This window comes from Dromiciops gliroides, chromosome 3, assembly GCF_019393635.1.
Source record: "Dromiciops gliroides isolate mDroGli1 chromosome 3, mDroGli1.pri, whole genome shotgun sequence".
Lineage (NCBI taxonomy): Eukaryota > Metazoa > Chordata > Mammalia > Microbiotheria > Microbiotheriidae > Dromiciops > Dromiciops gliroides.
In genome coordinates this window covers 612,644,873-612,664,967 of record NC_057863.1, presented here as the reverse complement: position 1 = coordinate 612,664,967, position 20,095 = coordinate 612,644,873, and the positions used below count along the sequence as shown (strand labels likewise).

Here is a 20,095-nt window from a genome sequence, read left to right as displayed (position 1 = left end):
GAGACCTCTTTAAATGGTATTGTGAAAAGGCGGGGGTTGGGGGGGGGGTGAAACGTGACCTCCTCAACTGACTTTGCTGCCTCAGCATTTGAATCATGGCCGTGACTGTGGTTGTGCCCAAGGTTTTACCCCAGGCCCTCTCTCTCTCCCTCCCTGTCTTTTTCTCTCCTTCCTCCATCTTCCTCCTTCCCTCCCATCCTCTCCTCCCTCTTTCTCTCTTTCCTTCTCTCTCTCTCCTCCCTCCTTCTCTCTGTCTTTCTGTGTCTCTTCCCTCCCTCTCTCTCCTTCCTCTTCTATCTCTCCATCCCTTCCTTTTTCTCAGTCTGTCTCTTTCTCTCTCTTCCCTCCTCCTCTTTCTCTGTCTCTCCCTTTCCCTCCCTTTCTCTTCTCCCTCCTTCTTTGTCTGTCTCTCCTCCTCCCTCCTCCTCTGTCTCTCTCCCCCTCCCTCCTTCTCCTCCCTCTTTCTCTGTCTCTCTCTCCTCCCTACTTCTCTTTCTCTTCCTCCCCTCCTTTCCTTCCTTCCTCTCCTCCCTCTTCTTCTCTCTTTCCTTCTCTCTCTCTCTCCTCCCTCCTCCTCTCTCTCCCCATCAACTCCCATGAGCTTAAATGATCATCTCCATGCAAATGAATCTCAGATCTACAATCAAGGCCTCCTCTCCTGAGCTACAGTGCCACATCACCGATTGCCTTTTCTTTCTTTCTTTCTTTCTTTCTTTCTTTCTTTCTTTCTTTCTTTCTTTCTTTCTTTCTTTCTTTCTTTCTTTCTTTCTTTCTTTCTTTCTTTAGTGAGGCAAAGGGGGTTACGTGACTTGCCCAGGGTCACACATCCAGTAAGTGTTAAGTATCTGAAGCCGTATTTGAACTCAGGTACTCCTGACTCCAGGGCTGTGCCACCTAGCTGCCCCACTGACTGCCTTTGCAACCTCTCTAATTGGATGCCTAGGGGGCACCTCAAACTCATCACATCCAGAAAAGCACAAAGTATCGTTCCCCTGAGATACCACCTGCTCCCAAATTTCCTGATCATTGTAAAAGGCACCACTATCACACCAGTCACCCAGGTTTACAGAGCTCAGTGCATTCAGTCCTCTTGCTCAACCCACACATCTAATCAGTCGTCAAGTCTTGGTTCTATCTCTGTGAAGGGGCAACTAGGTGGCACAGTGGATAGAGCAGTAGCCCTAGAATCATGAGGAACTGAGTTCAAATCTCACCTCAGACACTTACTAGCTGTGTGACCCTGGGCAAGTCATTTAACCCCAATTGCCTTAAATATCCGGGGCCGTCTCTAGTCATCCTGATATATATATCTTGCCACTGGACCTGGATGGCAATCCAGTACAAGTCATGATATTACCTCCCGATGTCATGGTCCTCTTTGAGAATGAAGGACAAACAACAACTATCTCTGTGACATCTCTTCCATCTAGTCCATTCTCTCTATGTGAACAGCTACCAGCCTAGGTTGGGCCCTCACCAACTCTTGCCTGGATCATCAAAATTGCAATAGCTTCTCGGCTTCAAGTCTCTCCCCAATCTAATCTGTCCAGATGCCAAAGGAATTTTTCTAAAATGCCGGCAGACTCACGTCACTCCTCTGCTCAAGAAGCTCCAGTGGCTCCCTAGTAATCTCTAGTATCAAATGTAAATTTCTCTGTTGAACATTTAAAGCCCCTTACAGCCTGGCCCCAAACTGCTTTTCCAGCATTATTGAACATTATCTTATTCTTTTTCTCTGTGCATCCTATGTTCCAGCCAAACTGGCCTTGTTTATCATAAATGACTCTTCATGTAAGACATTATATGCCTTCACACTGGTTGTTCCCCATACTTGCAATGTATTCCTCCTCACTTTGAAGTCTTTCTTGATTTCCTAGTTCTAAGTACCTTCCACTGAAACTTATCTTGTATCTTTGTTGTTGAGTCATTTTTCAGTGGGGTCCAATTCTTCCTGACCCCACTTCGGGTTTTCTTGGCAGAGATCCTAGAGTGTTTTGCCATTTCCTTCTCCGGCTTGTTTGACAGATGAGGACACTGAGGCAAGCAAGGGTAAGTGATGTGCCCAGGGTCACACATCTAGTGTCTGAGGCTGGATTTGAATTCACAAAGATGAGTCTTCCTGACTCTAGGCTTTGTACTCTATACACTTGGCCTCCTAGCTGTCCTATCATGTATCTACTTTGTATCTATATTGTACATCTGTGTGTGTGTGTGTGTGTGTGTGTGTGTGTATACATATTCTCTCCCCTGGCTAGATTGTAACCTCCTCAAGGGCAGGAGGAGCTCTTGTCTTTGCATCCACAGGACCAAATAGAATGCCTGGCACGTCATTGGAGCTTAACAAATGATTGTGGATTGACCCACAGGAGCCCCTACTGGGATGTGGAATAGTTTTGTGACTTGGGCAAGTCACTGAATATTTCTAATCCTCGGTTTCCTCAACTCTAAAATTAGGGGGTGGTCCTCATTTGCCTCAAATATCTTTTAATCCTATTAACCCCCTATTGTATGCTGTACTGGATGTTAGGGATATAGAGAAAACAAAAGAAAAAGAGTCCCTTAAGAAGCTTACATTCTGGGGCAGCTAGGTGGCACAGTGGATAAAGCACTGGCCCTGGATTCAGGAGGACCTGAGTTCAAATGTGGCCTCAGACACTTGACACTTACTAGCTGTGTGACCCTAGGCAAGTCACTTAACCCTCATTACCCCGCCAAAAAAAAAAAAAGCTTACATTCTAACTGGGGTGCAGATATCTCATGCAAACAGAGAAGAATATACAAATAATAATGAAAAGCAGTGTGGCTCAATGGATAGAAGGCTAGCTAGCCTCTGCTAGAAACTGGCTGTGTGACCATGGGCTTATCCCTTAACCTCTCTGTGTCACAGGCAACACTAAGAGCATAAGTTACAAAGGAGTTTCCAAATGACCTATGGATAGAGGAATTCTCCATGGGGATGCAAAGCCAAGTCCAGACCTCCACACAAATTATAATTCAGTGGGGAGGGGTACTGGTACAGTGGGGTGTACATTCTTGTTTTGATCTTTACAAGTTTTTTTTTTTTTTTGGCAGGGCAATGAGGGTTAAGTGACTTGCCCAGGGTCACACAGCTAATAAGTGTCAAGTGTCTGAGGTCGGATTTGAACTCAGGTACTCCTGAATCCAGGGCCGGTGCTTTACCACTCTACCATATAGCTGCCCCGATCTTTACAAATTTTAAAAAATGTTAAAAGGGTTGATCTTTCTTTCTTTTTTTTGGGGGGGGGAGGAGAGGCAGGACAATGAGAGTTAAGTGATTTGCCCAGGGGCACACAGCTAGTAAGTGTCAAGTGTCTGAGTCTAGATTTGAACTCAGTTCCTCCTGAATCCAGGGCTGGTGGTTTATCCATTGCACCACCTAGCTACACCTTGAAAGGATTGATCTTCACAAACTTAGAGATAGGCAGGGCAAGGAAAGGGGATGAGCATGGAGTGGTGGAGCAGGCAGGGGATGTGGAGTAACAGCTAAGGTCCCATCCTCAGTCCTTTGACTGCCTAGGACACTTACCACTATACTACCCTGCCCCTTTCATGATAGATATTTGTTGAACTGAACAGAATGGGAGCTACTATAGAAATAATAGTTAATGTCATCCTTAGCAGTGGCAGCTCCCATATCCAATTCAGGATGAATGGCACTCCATCTAAGTTTGACTTTTCCAACCTCCAAGCATCATAACAATGTCTTGTGGGGAAATTGCAGAGAGGGCTTCAGAGCTATACAAAGCACTAATCTCTTCCTCCCTCCACAGGCACTTCTGCAACACCAGAACAAATGGTCCTTTGCCCACTCTCTCCCTACTTTGTGTAGCTGTCCAGCAGTGGAAAGGATTGACTTGGTAAGTAACGAATTCTCCATCCTTGGAGGTCTTCAAGAGGATACTGGATGACCCCTGGTCAGGACTGTTGTAGGGGATTCTTGTCTAAGTATCAGTTGGAATGGACAACCTCTGAGGGACCTGACAACTCTGAGACTCAAAGACCTGTCTCCAAGCTCACTTCCTCCTGGAAGTTTTCCCAGATTAGCCCCATTTTGATCACTCCCTTACTATGCTTGCCTTCAGGGAGTTTGGCATTTGTTTTGCATTATGATCTTCTGCACTCACGTGTCTTCACCAGCCCTAATGACTAATATCCCATACCAGTCCCTTCCAGAGGACTCAGACCACAGCAACTGGCTCATTGGCATCCCCAATAGCACCTGGGAGAAGTAGCTGTGGTGCAATATAGCGGGCAGCTAGGCAATGACGTGGATAGACTGCCAGGCCTAGAGTCAGGAAAACTCATCTTCATGAGTTCAAATCTGACCTCAGACACTTACTAGCTGTGTGGCCCTGTTTGCCTCAGTTTCTCCATCTGTCAAATAAGCTGGAGAAGGAAATAGCAAAACATTCCAGTATCTCTGCCAAGAAGACTCCAAATGGGGTCATCAAGAGTCAGACATGACTGAAACACAACAACAAAATTAAATAACACCTATTAAATTGTTCCTATTGTCTCAAGTTGTCTTGAGACTTTAAGGACCTAGAAAATGCTCTGCAGAACATTTGAGGAGTGGGAGACAGACAGAGAAAATGACTGGAGTCAGGAGATGGAGTGTCTCATTGGAGGAACGGCAAGGAGGCCAATGTTGATGGACTGAACAGTATATGGGGAGGGGATGAGGTGGGATGCAATGTGTTAGAAGGCTGGAAGTGTGGGAGGGGGAGCTGAGAAGTTAAATGACTGGCCCAAGGCAATAGAGGTGGAGGCCCTGAGGCCCCTCCAAGTGAATATTCACCAATGGATCCAAAGGATCCTGAGAACTTGGCTTATAGGAGCAGAGCAGCCACATCTTGGTGGCTTTCTAGAACTTTTCTTTGTCTTTCCATACTGCAGATCAAAAGGGGCAGAATGACCTTTGAGAGACCAGTGGGGAGTTGTTAGAAGTGGACAGGGACAGGGGCTAGGCCTGATTTCCTTGTACTGAACTCCCTCTTCCAATGAGCATGGAGAAGTTAGGTTACTTGGCCAAGGTCACACAGGCAGAATGTGTCAGAAATGAAACTTGAACCTGGGTCTTTCTGACTCTGAAGGCCAGCTCTCTATCAAGTGTGCTCTACTGTCCTTGACTAAAAGTGAGTAAGCAAGCTAAATGTGGCAGGCTATCCAGGTGGTAAACCAAAGCAGATGGCCAGGGGCAAACAACGTGGGGCTGGAGGAATGCCAACTGCACCTCAAGAATGCTGGTGAGATCATTCCTGTGACTTCACCCAGAACAGCTCTTCTGTTCGCCGTGAGAAACACAAACAGTGTGGAGACATGTGCTGTCCTGTGCTCAAAACACTGCTTGTGGGAGACCCGCAGAGGAGAGGAGACCCGCCTGCTTTCTCCTGCCTATTCTTCCTCCTCTCTCATGTCCCATCATCCTTAGCAGAGGTGGCTAGCTACCCATTCTATGCCAGTACTCACAGTGCCCCCACCCAGCTTTCTCTGGAGGCCTGTGGGGAGGGGCTCACAGGTTCAACCCCTTCACTTTGCAGAGGGGGAAACTGAGGCTCAGAAAAGGGAAGCAACTTGCCTAAAGTCACAAAACTAGGAGAGTCAAGACAATAAGAAGAAGAATGGTGATAGCTAGTGTTTCTGTAAGACTTTAAAGTCTACAAAGCACTTTTTGTTGTTCATATGTGAGTTTTTCAGTCGTGTCTGAGTCTTCTGAGCCCATTTGGGTTTTTCGTGGTAGAGATATTGGAGTGTTTTCCCATTTCCTTCTACAGCTCATTTGATAGATGAAGACACTGAGGCAAACAGGGTGAAGTGACTTGCCCAGGGTCACACAGCTAGAAAATGTTTGAGGCCAGATTTGAACTTAGGTCTTCCTGACTTCAGGCCTGGGGCTCCATCCTCTGCCCTACAATGCACTTTACTTATATTATTTTATTTGATCCTCACTCCACCCAGATAGGCTGTGGGCCTTCTGACTTTAAATAGAATGCTCTTTCCATGACAAACTGGTAGATAGTAGAATAGAGAGATATAGCCAAAGAAAAATGCTGCAGTCTCCTCTTTTCTTTTTTAAACACTTGACTGATTGCTTTTGTTTTCACATCAATGAGGGGAAGATATTCTGGTATCTGTTTCTATTTGAGTTTAATGTAGTCTGTTTTAGTCACTAATATTCCTCCTAACTTTTTTTAAAATTATAAGCAGACAAGAAATGCCTGGATGCTTTCAGAAAAGCCTGGAAAGACTTTATACAGACTCATGCAAGGTAAAGTGAACAGAACCAGGAGAATGTTGTACCTGGTAAAAACAAGATTTTAATGATGGTCAAATGTGAAAGATTTAGCTACTCTGATCAAGACAATGATCCAAGACAATTCCAAAGGATTCATTATGAAAAATGCTATCTACCTCCAGAGAGAGAGAGAAATGATGAACTCTGAATGCAGATTAAACCATATTTTTTTAAACTTTTTTTTTCTTGTTCTTTTTTTGTCTATGTTTTCTTTTGCAACATGGCTAATACGGAAATGTACTGCATGACTTCACATGTATAATCCAGATCAAATTGCTTGCCTTCTCAAAGAGGGGGGAGGGGTCAGAGAGAGTGAGAGAATTTGGAACTCAAGATTTTCAAAAGTGAATGTTAAAAATATTTTTACAAGGGCAGCTAGATGGCGCAGTGGATAAAGCACCAGCCCTGGATTCAGGAGTACCTGAGTTCAAATCCGGCCTCAGACACTTAACACTTACTAGCTGTATGACCCTGGGCAAGTCACTTAACCCCAACTACCTCACTAAAAAAAAAAAAAATTGTTGGATTATAAAGGAAACCAGTTATATTGAATTATAGTTATTCCTCCCCAGTCTGTACCCTGGACTCTTTGGACTTTCTTTAACATGCCAAAGAAAATTCTCCACCCTTTAAGCTCACTACACTCCTTTACTTCTCATGCTGAAAGTGTCTCTCCCCCCACCCCTTACTCCCATTTTCCGCCTCTCCTGATTGGCTGGTTCCTGCCAGAACACCTATTTTAAGGAGGACACTAAGGATAAACATGTCTTCAATTCTTTCCTGGCTATACTTGTGACTTCCTCTACCATGTCCCAGTGCTAGGTACCTTCATCTCTTCTGCCCAACCCCTTTCAACTTTCTTTTTTTTGCCTGTTATTTTTCCTCATTAAAATGTAAGCTCCTTTGGGGCAGCTAGGTGGCACAGTGGAAAAAGCACCAGCCCTGGATTCAGGAGGACCTGAGTTCAAATCCAGTCTCAGATACTTGACACTAGCTGTGTGACCCTGGGCAAGTCACTTAACCTTCATTGACCCGCCAAAAAAAAAATAGATTGTAAGCTCCTTGAGGGAAGGAACTGTCTTTCTGCTTGTACAGTGCTTGGCACACATAGTAAGTGGCACACATCATAGGTACTTATTGGAGAAGGGCAAATGCCCCAGTCTTTTTAAAAGTTCTTTTTTTTTTTTAAAGCTAGTGAACTTGACTTTGATTCCTGGAAAATTTGAATAAGGGATCATTAAAAGAGATGGTTGACAAATATTTTTAAAATGAAGCAGCTGTGGCAGAGCCAGCACAGCCTCATCAAAAATAGGTCAAGCCAAATCAAAGACATTTCTTTTTCCCTGAGTGTTACAAAACTAATAGCTGAGCAGAACACTGCAGAATTGAGCAAAGCCTCGGGTAAAAGATCTCATCTTAATTCTTTTTTTTTTTTTAATGTATAAGGTATTTTATTTTTTCCGTTACATGTAAAGATAGTTCTCAACTTTTGTTTATACATCATCTTAATTCTTATGGGGGAGGTGGAGGCATATGATGATACAGTGGGATGATTCTGGACCGGTGGGACATTCAGACTTGAAGAAGACTTTTGTTAATGGGTCTGTACCAAAGCAGGTGAGAGGTCTCCAGTGGAGAATTCCAAAGCGCTGTGCTTGGCCTTGGATCTGTGCTGTCCAACAGATGGATAAAGGGATAGAAGGGAGGCCATCCAATGTGTAAATGATGCAAGGCTGGAGGGATAACGGCCATAATGGATGACCTGGGGTCCAAAGAGATGCGGTCAGTCTAGACCATTAGCATGAATTGATTAATAAGATGCAATTCAGTAGGGGTCTTACACTTGGGTACCAAAAAATCGACCTCATCAGGAAGGATGAGGGAAGCATGGATGGACAGCAATAGTTCTGAGGTTTTAGTGGACCATAAACTCAGCCCTGTGATGTGACAGCTGAAAATGTTTTGGGCTTGGCATCCAGAAATTGGGAAATCCTAACCCCACTGTGCTCTGCCCTGGTCAAACCCCCATCTGAAGTATTGGATTCTGTGCTGGGGACCATGGTTTAAACAGGATGTTTATTAGCTGGACAATGTCCAGAGGAGGGTAACCAGGATGGGGAAGGGCGTTGAGCCCATGTCCTATAGTGATCAATTAAAGGAAGGGTGTATTTAACCTACAGAAGATGACACATGTTATCTGTGTTTAAATACTTGGAGGAGGATTAGACTCATTGTGCTCAGCAGAATGAAGGCAGCTAAGTGGTACAGTGGATAGAGTACTGGATCTGGAGTCAAAGAGACCTGAGTTCAAATCTAGATACTGACTAGCTGTGTGACCTTGGCAAGTCACTTAACCTCTTTCTGCCTCAGTTTCCAATAGGATTGTTGTAAGGATCAAATGAACAAGATTGTATACACACACACACACACACACACACACACACATTTTTTTTTTGGTGAGGCAATGAGGGTTAAGTGACTTGCCCAGGGTCACACAGCTAGTAAGTGCTAAGTGTCTGAGGCTGGATTTGAACTCGGGTCCTCCTGAATCCAGGGCCAGTGCTTTATCCACTGTGCCACCCAACTGCCCATGAGATAATATTTGTAAAATGCCTGGCACGCAGTAGGCACTATATAAATGCTTATTCCCTTTCCTTTCCCTTGGCACCACAGGAAAGAACCAGAGGCAAATTTTGGCTCGACATACAGAAAAACTACCTAACAATGAAAGCGGCCCAAAGGGGAAGGAGCTGTCTTGAGGGGTGAGGCACTCCCTTTCTTTGGAGGTCTTCAAGCAGAGTTGGATGGGGTCTGAGTTGTCCAGATGGCTACCCAAGTTCCTTCTATGTCTCAAATTCTGTGATTCTGTCATGTCCATAGTCACACAGCTGGTTTGCTTTACAGGTGAGCCCTGAATCCAGGGGTTCTTGACTCCAAGGCTAGTCCTCTACCCACAATGCCACATGGCTTCCTGAGCTATTATCATCATCATGGTCGTCGTCACCATCATCATTATACTTAGCGATAAGCATAATCACAGTTGTACTGCATGGTAATTAGCCATAACCACCACAGGGATCACTCACATGACTCCTAATTAGAATTCCTTTCAGAAAACCAACCTAGCACTTGTAGGCCCAGCTCCAAAGGTGAAGGTGGTGGGTAGGACAGGAAGGTGCTCTGAGAGCCGGAGAGTGATCGCTCAAAGACTCTTCCCTTTCTAGGAGAGGGTACTCACACGCTGGGCACTTCAGAATAACTCCACTTTGCAAAGCCCTCGCCGTACATTTCTTTGAGACACATAACACCCCTCTGAGCTAGGTAGTATGATTATACATTATACCCATTATGCAGATGAGGGAACTGAGGGCAAATGACAAGATCACACAGGTAGTAAGCAGTAGAGAGAGCCGGGATTTGAACTTGGCCCTCTTGACTCCAAATCTATCATTTATCCCCTGCAGGTAGGGCTGACACCTTTCTCAAGGTAAGGTAAGAAAAGACTCCCCTTGGACACATCTATCATTGTAGGGCAAAACTGAAGCAAGTAGGGGTAGCTATGTGGTGCAGTAGATAAAGCACTGGCCCTGGATTCAGGAAGATCCGAGTTCAAATCCGTTCTCAGACACTTGATATTTACTAGCTGTGTGACCCTGGGCAAGTCACTTAACCCCAGTTGCCTCACAAAAAACAAACAAACAAACAAACAAACCAAACCAAAACAAACAAACAAACAAAAAAAACTGACAAGTAGAAGTCGATGGTACAGGCGGGCGCCTCCCTTTGACCCCTAGGGGGTGCTCAAAGAAAGAAAAGGGGCTAAGGTATGTGGAAACTGGCTTAAACTTGGCAGGAAGAATGGACAATGGTGGGAAAATGCCATGGTAAGGAGGTGGGGAAAGGTGTCCTGGAAAGAAAGCCACATGAGGCTGGGGAGCAGAGTTCAGCCATGATGTCAGTGCCCACAGTGTTTAGTTCTGGCTTGGGGTTAGGGTTGTGCCATCACTGTGGCCTGTTAGCAAAACACAAGGATTCCAGCCCCATGTGTGGTTTAGGAGAAATTACAGAAGGTTTCTCTGGGCCTCAATTTCCTCTTCTGTTAAATGGGGAAGGTTAGGCAAAGGGCACGTCAAAGTTGTCCATTCTAACTAACATTCTATGTTCTAAGGCGAAGATTCTATGTTTTAACATTCTACATATGGTCTAAACCCCGCTCCAGCTTTGATATCCCATATTCTTTAGTAAAAAAATATTTACTTGGTATTTTATTTTCCCCCAATCATATGTAAAAATAATTTTCAACATTTATGTTTAAAATTTTGAATTTGAAATCCTCACCCTCCTTCCTTACCTCCCTCATTGAGAAGGCAAGCAAGGTTATACATGTGTAGTCATGACATCCTATGTTTGTTAACTTCTCAACTCTGACATTATTTGTTAGGTCTCCTTCCAGCTCTGAAAGCCTATGTTCTAAGATCAATCTCAGCTCTGACATCCTATGTTCTAAGAGCCTTTTTAACTCTGACACTCCACATTAAAAGACCCCTTCCTGCTCTGATAATTTGATGTTATAAAATCCCTTCCAGCTCCGACATTTTATCTTCTGAGACCCCTTCCAGTTCAGACATTCTATGTTCTAAGGCCCCTCCCAGCTCTGACATCCTGTGTTCTAAGAGCCCTCCCAGATCTGACATTTTGTATTCTAAGGCCCCTCCCAGCTCTGACATCCTGTGTTCTAAGGGCCCTCCTTGCTCTGACATTTTGTGTTCTAAGGGCCCTCCCAGCTCTGACATTTTGTGTTCTAAGGGCCCTCCCAGTTCTGACATTCTATGTTCTAAGGGCCTTCTCAGCTGACATTCTATGTTCTAAGGCCCCTTCCAGCTCCGACATTTTATCTTCTAAGGGTCCTCCCAGCTCTGACATTCTGTGTTCTAAGGGCCCTCCTTGCTCTGACATTTTGTGTTCTAAGGGTCCTCCCAGCTCTGACATCATGTGATCTAAGGTCCCTTCCGGCTTGGACATTTCATCTTTTAAGGTCCCTCCCAGCTCTGACATTCTGTGATTATGACTTATCAGAAAAACTATCAGCATCCGTCCCCTGATCTTAAGTGTGGTTTACCACACATTGCAGTACTTATGGTGAATGACAGGGCCTATAAATAAGGAGCCTCAAGAAGCAGCATTTCCTGATAAGCATCTTGCCAGGCTCAGCAGTAACTGATGCTACAAACAAAATGATGTGTTTCCAAGCTGAGCCACAGACAAGGAAGGACAATTCACAAAGCTCACTTCCTCTCAGAGGCCTCTAATGATTGTCTCATGGACTTTGTTCCTGCCTCTTTCCCCTGGGCCTTCACAAAACCTGGCTACTTGTCCAGGCTTCTTAAACTTTTTCCACTCGTGACCCTTTTTCTCCCCGAAATTTTTATATGACCCTGGATATACAGGTATATAAGATAGGTATATGTAACCTTTTACTGTTGCCTAATTTCTCACAGCCCCCACATTGAGTTATGTGACCCCATATAGGATGGAGACCCACAGTTTAAGGAGCTTTGCTGTTCAGTATTAGACCCAAATACTCCCCCTGCTGCTGACCATCACTTAGAAGCACAGATTTTAATACTAGACCTAGATGTGGACCTGGAACATAAGGACATAAGCTGGGATGGAATTAGAACAGAGAATGCCAGAGATAAAAGGAGTTAGAGCGGAGAATGTTCTGGAAAGACTGGAAGGGACATTAGAACCTAAAATGTCACAGATGGAAAGGAATTAAAAGATAACAACTTAGAGCTAGAAGGAAATTAGAACAGAGAGCATCAGAGGTGGAAAGGATATCAGAACATGGGATGCCAGAGCTAGAAAGAACCTTAGAACAGAGTATGTCAGGGCAGCTAGGTGGCACAGTGGATAAAGCACCAGCCCTGAATTCGGGAGGACTTGAGTTCAAATCCAGCCTCAGACACTTGACACTTACTAGCTGTGTGACCCTGGGCAAGTCACTTAGCCCTCATTGCCCCACAAAAAAAAAGAAAGAAAGAAAGAAAAAAGGAATAGAGTATGTCAGAGTTAGAGGCAACCTTAGTAAACAGAACAATTCCTTCATTTTAGATAAGGATACTGAGGACCAGAGAGAGGAATTGATTTGTTCAAGGCCATAGTCAGTGGCCAATCCAGGGCTTTCAGAATCCAGAACATTAGTCTCCAAAATCCAGTGCTCTTTCTAAACTTGCCTCCTGCTGGACTTGTTAAGACTTTGCACAAAGGAGATGATAACGTCATGACCCAGCCCATCCTACATACTGCAACATCTTTCCCCAAACTCTCTTCCTAGTTTGTTATTTATTTATTTAGTTGTTTAGTATGCCCTGTCTTCAATCATCCTCAACAACCCTCCTTTTTTGATCTTCAGTATTTTCTCTATTGGGGGAAGCGCAGATTTCTGCCCCCACTTGCCAAGCTCTTGGGTCTGTTTTCATTCCATCAATCAGGGTTCCATCTCTCATGAAGTTGGCTGTTCCCCTCTACATCTGTAAGCACATCTCCAGCTTTCTGTCACCAAATGTGCCCAGACTCGAATGTCTGCTCTTCCAAGAGAGGTCTCAAGAAGGCCATGTTGAGTAGAACTTTCATCATTCCTATGGGTTATAATACTCTTGGCCCCTTCTGGATTCCCCCACCCCAATCTCACAAAGGCTGCCCCTGTCAAGTTTGCTTTGCTCATTAGTCTCATTCTAAATATTACAAATTGTCAAAGAATTGTATAGAAATGAAATGCTGGAGCTTGTAGATTTCTGGCACAGAGACATATAAAGTCGATAGATAGACAGACAGACAGATGGATGGATGGATAGGCAGGCAGACAGAGATAGACAGAGAGATAGAGGGACAGACAGATAGATGTATATATAGATATAGAGGTGGCAAGGTAGTGCAGTAGATAGTGTGCTGAGTCTAGTATCAGGAAGACCTGAGTTTAAAACTGGCCGTAGATATTTACCAGCTATGTAACCTTGAGAGACTCAGTTTCCTCAACTGTAAAATGGGGATAATAGCAGCACCTACCTCTCAGGGTTGCTATGAGGATCAAAAGAGATAATATTTGTAAAGAGCTTGTCACAAATAATAGGTGCTACATCAGTGTTTATTCCCTTCCCTATATGTATGTGTGTGTCTACACACACACACACACACACACACACACACACGCATGTATAAATCCATTCAATTAAACTCAGTAAATACTTGTCTGTGTGACCTTGGACAAGTCACTTGGATCAAAATCTACTTATTTGTAAAATTAAGGGTTGAGGATACCAGAGGATCTAGAACATGCTTCTCACCTGCACTTAGGATGCAGATTGAAATATATTTTTGGATCATGGCCTATTTGAAAATTGACTTGACTATATGTGTCACAAAGGTCTCCACCCCTCCACACACACACCTTTTACAATTGGGGGGGGAAGTAGGAGGGAGACAAAAATAAATTTTTGTTAACTGATTAAAAACAAAACAAAAAATTAACCAAGATAATACGGGCCGGGGGGGGGGGGGGAGGTGGAGAGAAGAAAAATTAAAGAGTTGTTCTAGATGGCCTCTTAGGGACCTCCCAACTTTGACATCCTGTGTTCTAAGGGCTCTTCCAGCTCTGACATCCTGTGTTCTAAGGCCCCTCCCAGCTCTGACCTTCTGTGTGCTAAGGCCCCTCCCCTCAATTTCCAATTCTTTGTCACCACAAAAAGAGCCCCTATAAATACTTTTGTACATATAGGTTCTTTACCTTTTTCTTTTATCTCTTTGGTATTGCTGGGTCAAAGGGTATCCACTGTTTTATAGCCTTTTGGGCATAGTTCCAAATTGTTCTCCAGAATGGTAGGATCAATTCACAACTCCACCAGCAATATTGGTGTTCCGATTTTGCCACATCCCCACCAATATTTGTCATTTTCCTTTTCTGCCATATTAGTCAATCTGATATTTGTGAGGTGGTACCTCAGAGTTGTTTTAATTTGTATTTCTCTAATCAATGGTGATTTAGAACATTTTTTTATAGGAATATAGATGAAATTTGATTTCTTCTTTTTTTTTTTTTTTTAGTGAGGCAATTGAGACTAAGTGACTTGCCCAGAGTCACAGAGCTAGTAAGTGTTAAGTGTCTGAGGTCGGATTTGAACTCAGGTACTCCTGACTCCAGGACCGATGCTCTATCCACTGCGCCATCTAGCTGCCCTGAAATTTGATTTCTTCATCTGAAAACTGACTCTTCTTATTCTTTGACCATTTATCAACTGGGAAATGTCCTGAATTCTTATAATTTTGACTCAGTTCTCTATATATTTGAGAAATAGGGCCTTTTTTGCTGTAAAATTTTTTCACAGTTATTATTACTGTGTATTTTCTCCCATTCTATTTTCCCCATTTATCCCCACCCCCTCCTCTTTAAAAGTCTTTTGCTTTTGACCACTGCGCCTCTCTCAATCCACCCATCCTTCTATCAATACATCCCCTTCTCGGGGCAGCTAGGTGGCGCAGTGGATAGAGCAATGGCCCTGGATTCAGGAGTACCTGAGTTCAAATCTGGCCTCAGACACTTAACACTTACTAGCTGTGTGACCCTGGGCAAGTCACTTAACCCCAACTGCCTCACTAAAAAAAAAAAAATACATCCCCTTCTCTTATCCTTTTAGGACAAGATAGAGTTCTATATCCAACTGAGTATGTATTATTCCCTCTTTTAGAAAATTCAAATGAGTAAAGTTCACCTATCATTTGTCACCTTCCTCCATCTTTGCCTCCAATGGAAAAACTCTTTCATGCCTCTTTTATGTGAGATAATTTATCCCATTTTACCTCTCCCTTACCTCTTTGCTAGTGCATTCCTCTTTTTCACCCTTTAATTGTATTTTTTGTGATATCATCCCATCAGCCAACTCATACCCATGTCTTCTGTCTATGTATATTCCTTCTAGCTTTACTAATAATGAGAAATTCTTAGGAGTTACAAATATCATCTTCCCATGTAGGAATGTAAACAGTTTAATCTTACTGAATCCCTGATGATTTCTCTTTCCTGTTCACCTCTTTGTGCTTTTCTTGCATCTTGTATTTGGAAGTCAAATTTTCTATTCAGCTCCATTCCTTTCATCAGGAATTTTGAAAGTCCTCTAATTCATTAAATATACATTTCCCCCCTGAAGGATTATACTCAGTTTTGCCATCTGCCTGTATTATTTTCTTTAGTATTTTTTGTGCTTCCCTTAGCAAGATTTTTTCATAATTTTCTTGCATCACTGTCATTTCTTTTCCCAATTTTTCCTCTACCTCTCTTACTTGATTTTTTGTACTCTCTTTGTACTCTTGCAGGAATTCTTTTTTTAATTTTAATTTTATTTTTTTAATTTTAAAATTTTTTTTTTACGGGGCAATAGGGGTTAAGTGACTTGCCCAGGGTCACACAGCTAGTACATGTCAAGTGTCTGAGGCCGGATTTGAACTCAGGTACTCCTGAATCCAGGGCCGTGCTTTATCCACTGCACCACCTAGCCGCCCCCGCAGGAATTCTTTTTTAGACCTGAGACCAATTCACATTTTTCTTTGAGGATTCAGATGAAACTGTTTTGACTTTGTTGTCTTCTGAATTTGTTTTGATCTTCCTTGTCACCACAGCAACTTTCTATGGTCAGGTTCTTTTTTGTTGTTGTTTGTTCATTTTTCTAATCTATTTCTTGACTTTTAACTTTATGGTAAAGTTGGGCTCTGCTAACAGGGTGGAGGGGGCACTGGTCCCAAGCTTCTATTACTGATGTTTTCAGAGGTAGTTCTAAGGGTCTGCAAGTTTTTAGTTCTTCCAACATGATGTGATCAAAGGAGAAGTATAGTCACTGCTCTTCTGGCCTGTGCTCTGCTCTGTGAATGACCACAAGCATTCTTTTCTGCCCTGGAACTGTGATTAGGTTGCATGCCCTTATTCATTCTGGGACTGTGACAAAGTATAGCCTATGAGCAATGTAACAGAGTCCTGCTCCCAGTGCCAGAAAAGGGTCCCCTGTAATCACCTCTGACAAGTTGTCTGTCCCCCTTGCCATCTGTGGGCTGAGAGCTCTGCCACTGCCACCAATTCAATCAGCCCCAAGGCCTGTGCTAGCTTGACCTGCATCGGTCTGTGCTCTTACTTACTTACTCTCCAATCATCCCTGTGAGACAGACCTTTCCTGCAAACCTTGTAAGCTGTCTTCAGCTGGAAAACTGTCTCACTCCATCCTTTTGTTGGTTCTGCCACTCTAGAATTCATTTTGAGGCATTATTTTAATGTTTGGAGCGGAATTTGGGAGAGCTCAGGCAAATCCCTGGTTTTTTTCTTCACTATCTTGTACTTCGTATAATTTCATATGGGTTTTATGTATACCTAGGGAGATACACGATGTCTCCCCCATTTCAAGGTAAGCTCTTTGAGGGAAGAAACTATTTGGTGTTTGCCTTGATATCACCAGTGTTTAGCACAGTACCTGAAAGTATTAAGTAGGCACTTAATAAATGTTCTAAGGACCCTTCTGGGTATGACATTCTATGTTCTAAGGACCTTTGGGGAAGCTAGGTAGAACAGTAGATAAGAGTGCTGGGCCTAGAGACTCAGGAGGACCTTTGATACTTCCTAGCTGTGTGACCCTGGGCAAGTCATTTAACCTCTATCTGCCTCAGTTGGGCCTAGAGACTCAGGAGGACCTTTGATACTTCCTAGCTGTGTGACCCTGGGCAAGTCATTTAACCTCTATCTGCCTCAGTTTCTGGAACTGTAAAGTGGGGATGAAAAAAGCACCTACCTCACAAGGTTATTGTGAGGACCAAATGAAACAATATTTGTAAAGCCCTTAGCATAGTATCTGGCACATAGTAGGCATTTAATAAATGCTTATTCCCTTCTCCACCCAAGCCCTCCCCACATGTTCTTGTGTGTACACACACACACACACACACACACACACACACACTTTAGGCTCTAATATTCTATGTTCTAACACTCTGCTCTAGGAGTTTAGAGAGAGGGGACAGTTTTGTGTGCTGGCAGGGATGGGTAATGTGTGGATAAGCCAATGGATGGGCCAAATATCAAAACAGAAACAAGCTTAGAGCAGCTCTAAGGACTCAGAGCCAGCCTGACTATACTAAGCGGCTGGCCCTCTGTTTCTGGGGGGAGCTTGGGGCCTGCTGCTTGCAGGGGACCTAGCAGCCAGACTCTGTCCACACCAAAGGAAAGGCTCCTCTGCCTGGGTTGGCTGGCTTACCTCCCCAACAGAGCTAGTATTTGTATATCTGCTATTATCTTCCTGAAACAGGTTCAGAGCTGCTGCCTATGGGGGCAAAAGCTGGATTTTTCCCCTGTGGTCAGCAACTCCTTTCTCCAGAGCCTACACTGCTGGGCAGGATCAGCTTTTGATCTCAGTCCATCCCCCTCCTCCTCACACCCCTATTTTTTTCCCAAAGGTCAATTGCAGTCAAGAACTTCCAAAACAGTCAGTGACCCTGTACCCTTCTGTCCCCCAGCCCCTCCCATTTCTCCTCCCTCCTCTTTTAAACATTTCAGCCAGAGATTGCTGAACCATCACGATTTCTTCCCAACTCAGGCCTTCCACTGGTACTTCCAACACCTGGCCTCAGCCCACACTAGGAGCACACCCAAGAGGGAAGGCTGATAAACAGTGAGTCAGCAACAGCCAGGTCACAGGAAGACATGTTACAGTTAGGGATGTTTTGGCTGGCTGAGCCTCTGGGGAGTGAGAACAAGGTGAATGTGGGTCCTAGGGTTTACCTTTATTAATGAAGACATCATGGAATGTCACAGCTGAAAAGGGCTTTAAAAATGTCAGGAATGGGAAGGATCTTAGAACACAGAATATCAGAGCTAAGAGCTCAGAACAGAGACTATGAGAGGTGAGAGAGATCTTCGAACACAGACTATCACAGCTGGAAGGAAATGTTAGAACATAAAATCTCAGAACTGGGATGGGTCTTGGAGTATAGATTGGTACCATAAAGGACCTTAGAACACAGAATGTCAGAGCTGGGAGGGTCTCAGAACACAAAATGTCATAGGTAAGAGGAAATATAGGGATCATAGAATCCAGTTCCCTCCTTTTGCATTTGAGGAAACTTGGGTCTCAAGAGCAAAAGTGACTTGTAAGGTCACCCAGGTGATCAGCAGGTACTAGCAGACAGGTTTTCTCCCACTCCAAACCACAATAGTCATTGATAGGGCGGCTAGGTGACACAGTGGATAAAGCACTGGCCCTGGATTCAGGAGTACCTGAGTTCAAATCCAGCCTCAGACACTTGACACTTACTAGCTGTGTGACCCTGGGCAAGTCACTTAACCCCCATTGCCCTGCAAAAAAAACAACAAACCAAAAACCAAACCAAAACAAACAAAACCAAAAACAAAATAGTCATTGATGAGATGCACTTTGGCAAACTCCACAGGTGTCAGACAAATGTAGCCTTCCTTTCCCTCTTCCTATCTAAATCACACCCATTCTTGCATGTCAAGCCTAGGTCTCATCTCTTCTATGAATTTTCTGTCTTTTGACCTCCTATCGCCTTTACTGTCTGCACCACCCACTTGGGATCATACCAGGATACTGGAAGGAGCTAGAAAGGACCTCAAAGATAATCTAGTTCAACTCCTTTATTTTACAGATAAGAAAACTGAAGCTCAGATAGGAGAAACAACTTAGAATTAGATGACCGTAGAATTGGAATGATAAGGAATTGAAAAGGTAATTTAACCCAAACCATTTTACAGATGGAGTAACTAAGGTCCATTTGTCTGAGGTCACAGTAGTAGCAAGCAGCTCTGATACCTAGCAACACGAGAAAAATCATGACATAGTAGATAGGGTACTGGACTTTGTCTCAAAAAGACAAGAGTTCAAATCCAGCCTAAGATATTTACTGTGTGACCTTGGACAAGTCATTTAACTTTTGCTTGCCTCAATTTCCTCATCTGTAAATTGGTATAATAATAGCTCCTACCTTCCAAAGTTATTATGAGGATCAAATGAAATAATATTTGTAAAGTACTTTGCATATAGTAGGTTCTTTATAAATGCTCGTTTTATATATAAATAGATTTGTTGTACAGTCGATTTCAGTCATGTCTGACTCTTCCTGAGCCAGTTTGGAGTTTTCTTGGCAAAGACACTACTCGGGTGGTTTGCCATTTCCTTCTCCAGCTCATTTATAGATGAAGAAACTGAGGCAAACAGGGTGAAGAGACTTGCCCAGGGTCACACAGCTAGTAAATTTTTGAGGCCAGACTGGAACTCACAAAGATGAGTCTTCCTGACTCCAGGATCAGTACGCTGTTCATTGTGCCACTTAACTGCCCTATATACATACATTTAGAGAGAAACTGAGACAGAGACACAGAAAGATAGAGACAGACAGACACACAGACACAGACACACACACACACACACACACACACACAGAGCACTCTGAAGACCTTTAAATGCTTTAGAAACATGAGCTATTTCCTCCCCTGGGAGTTCCTATATCAGTGACATCACAGGTATATTCCCAATCCCCATCCTTTCTACCTGTAGGACCTTGGGTAATAAATTTAACTTCCATGATCCTCAGTTTCCTCTTCTGTAAAACAAAGAGGTTGAACTAGATCAGGGCTTCTTAAACTTTTTCCACTAGAGACCCCTTTTCCCCAAAATTTTTACACAACTGCAAGTATATAGGTATATAAAATAGGTACACATAACCTTTTAC

The 20,095-nt window shown here is 43.5% G+C and overlaps 1 protein-coding gene across 1 annotated transcript in view; it reads right to left on the bottom strand.

The window, feature by feature from the left end:
• ECE1 (endothelin converting enzyme 1) overlaps window positions 1-20,095 on the bottom strand; it is a 203,161-nt gene that overhangs the window by 110,691 nt on the left and 72,375 nt on the right. The window lies entirely within an intron of this gene.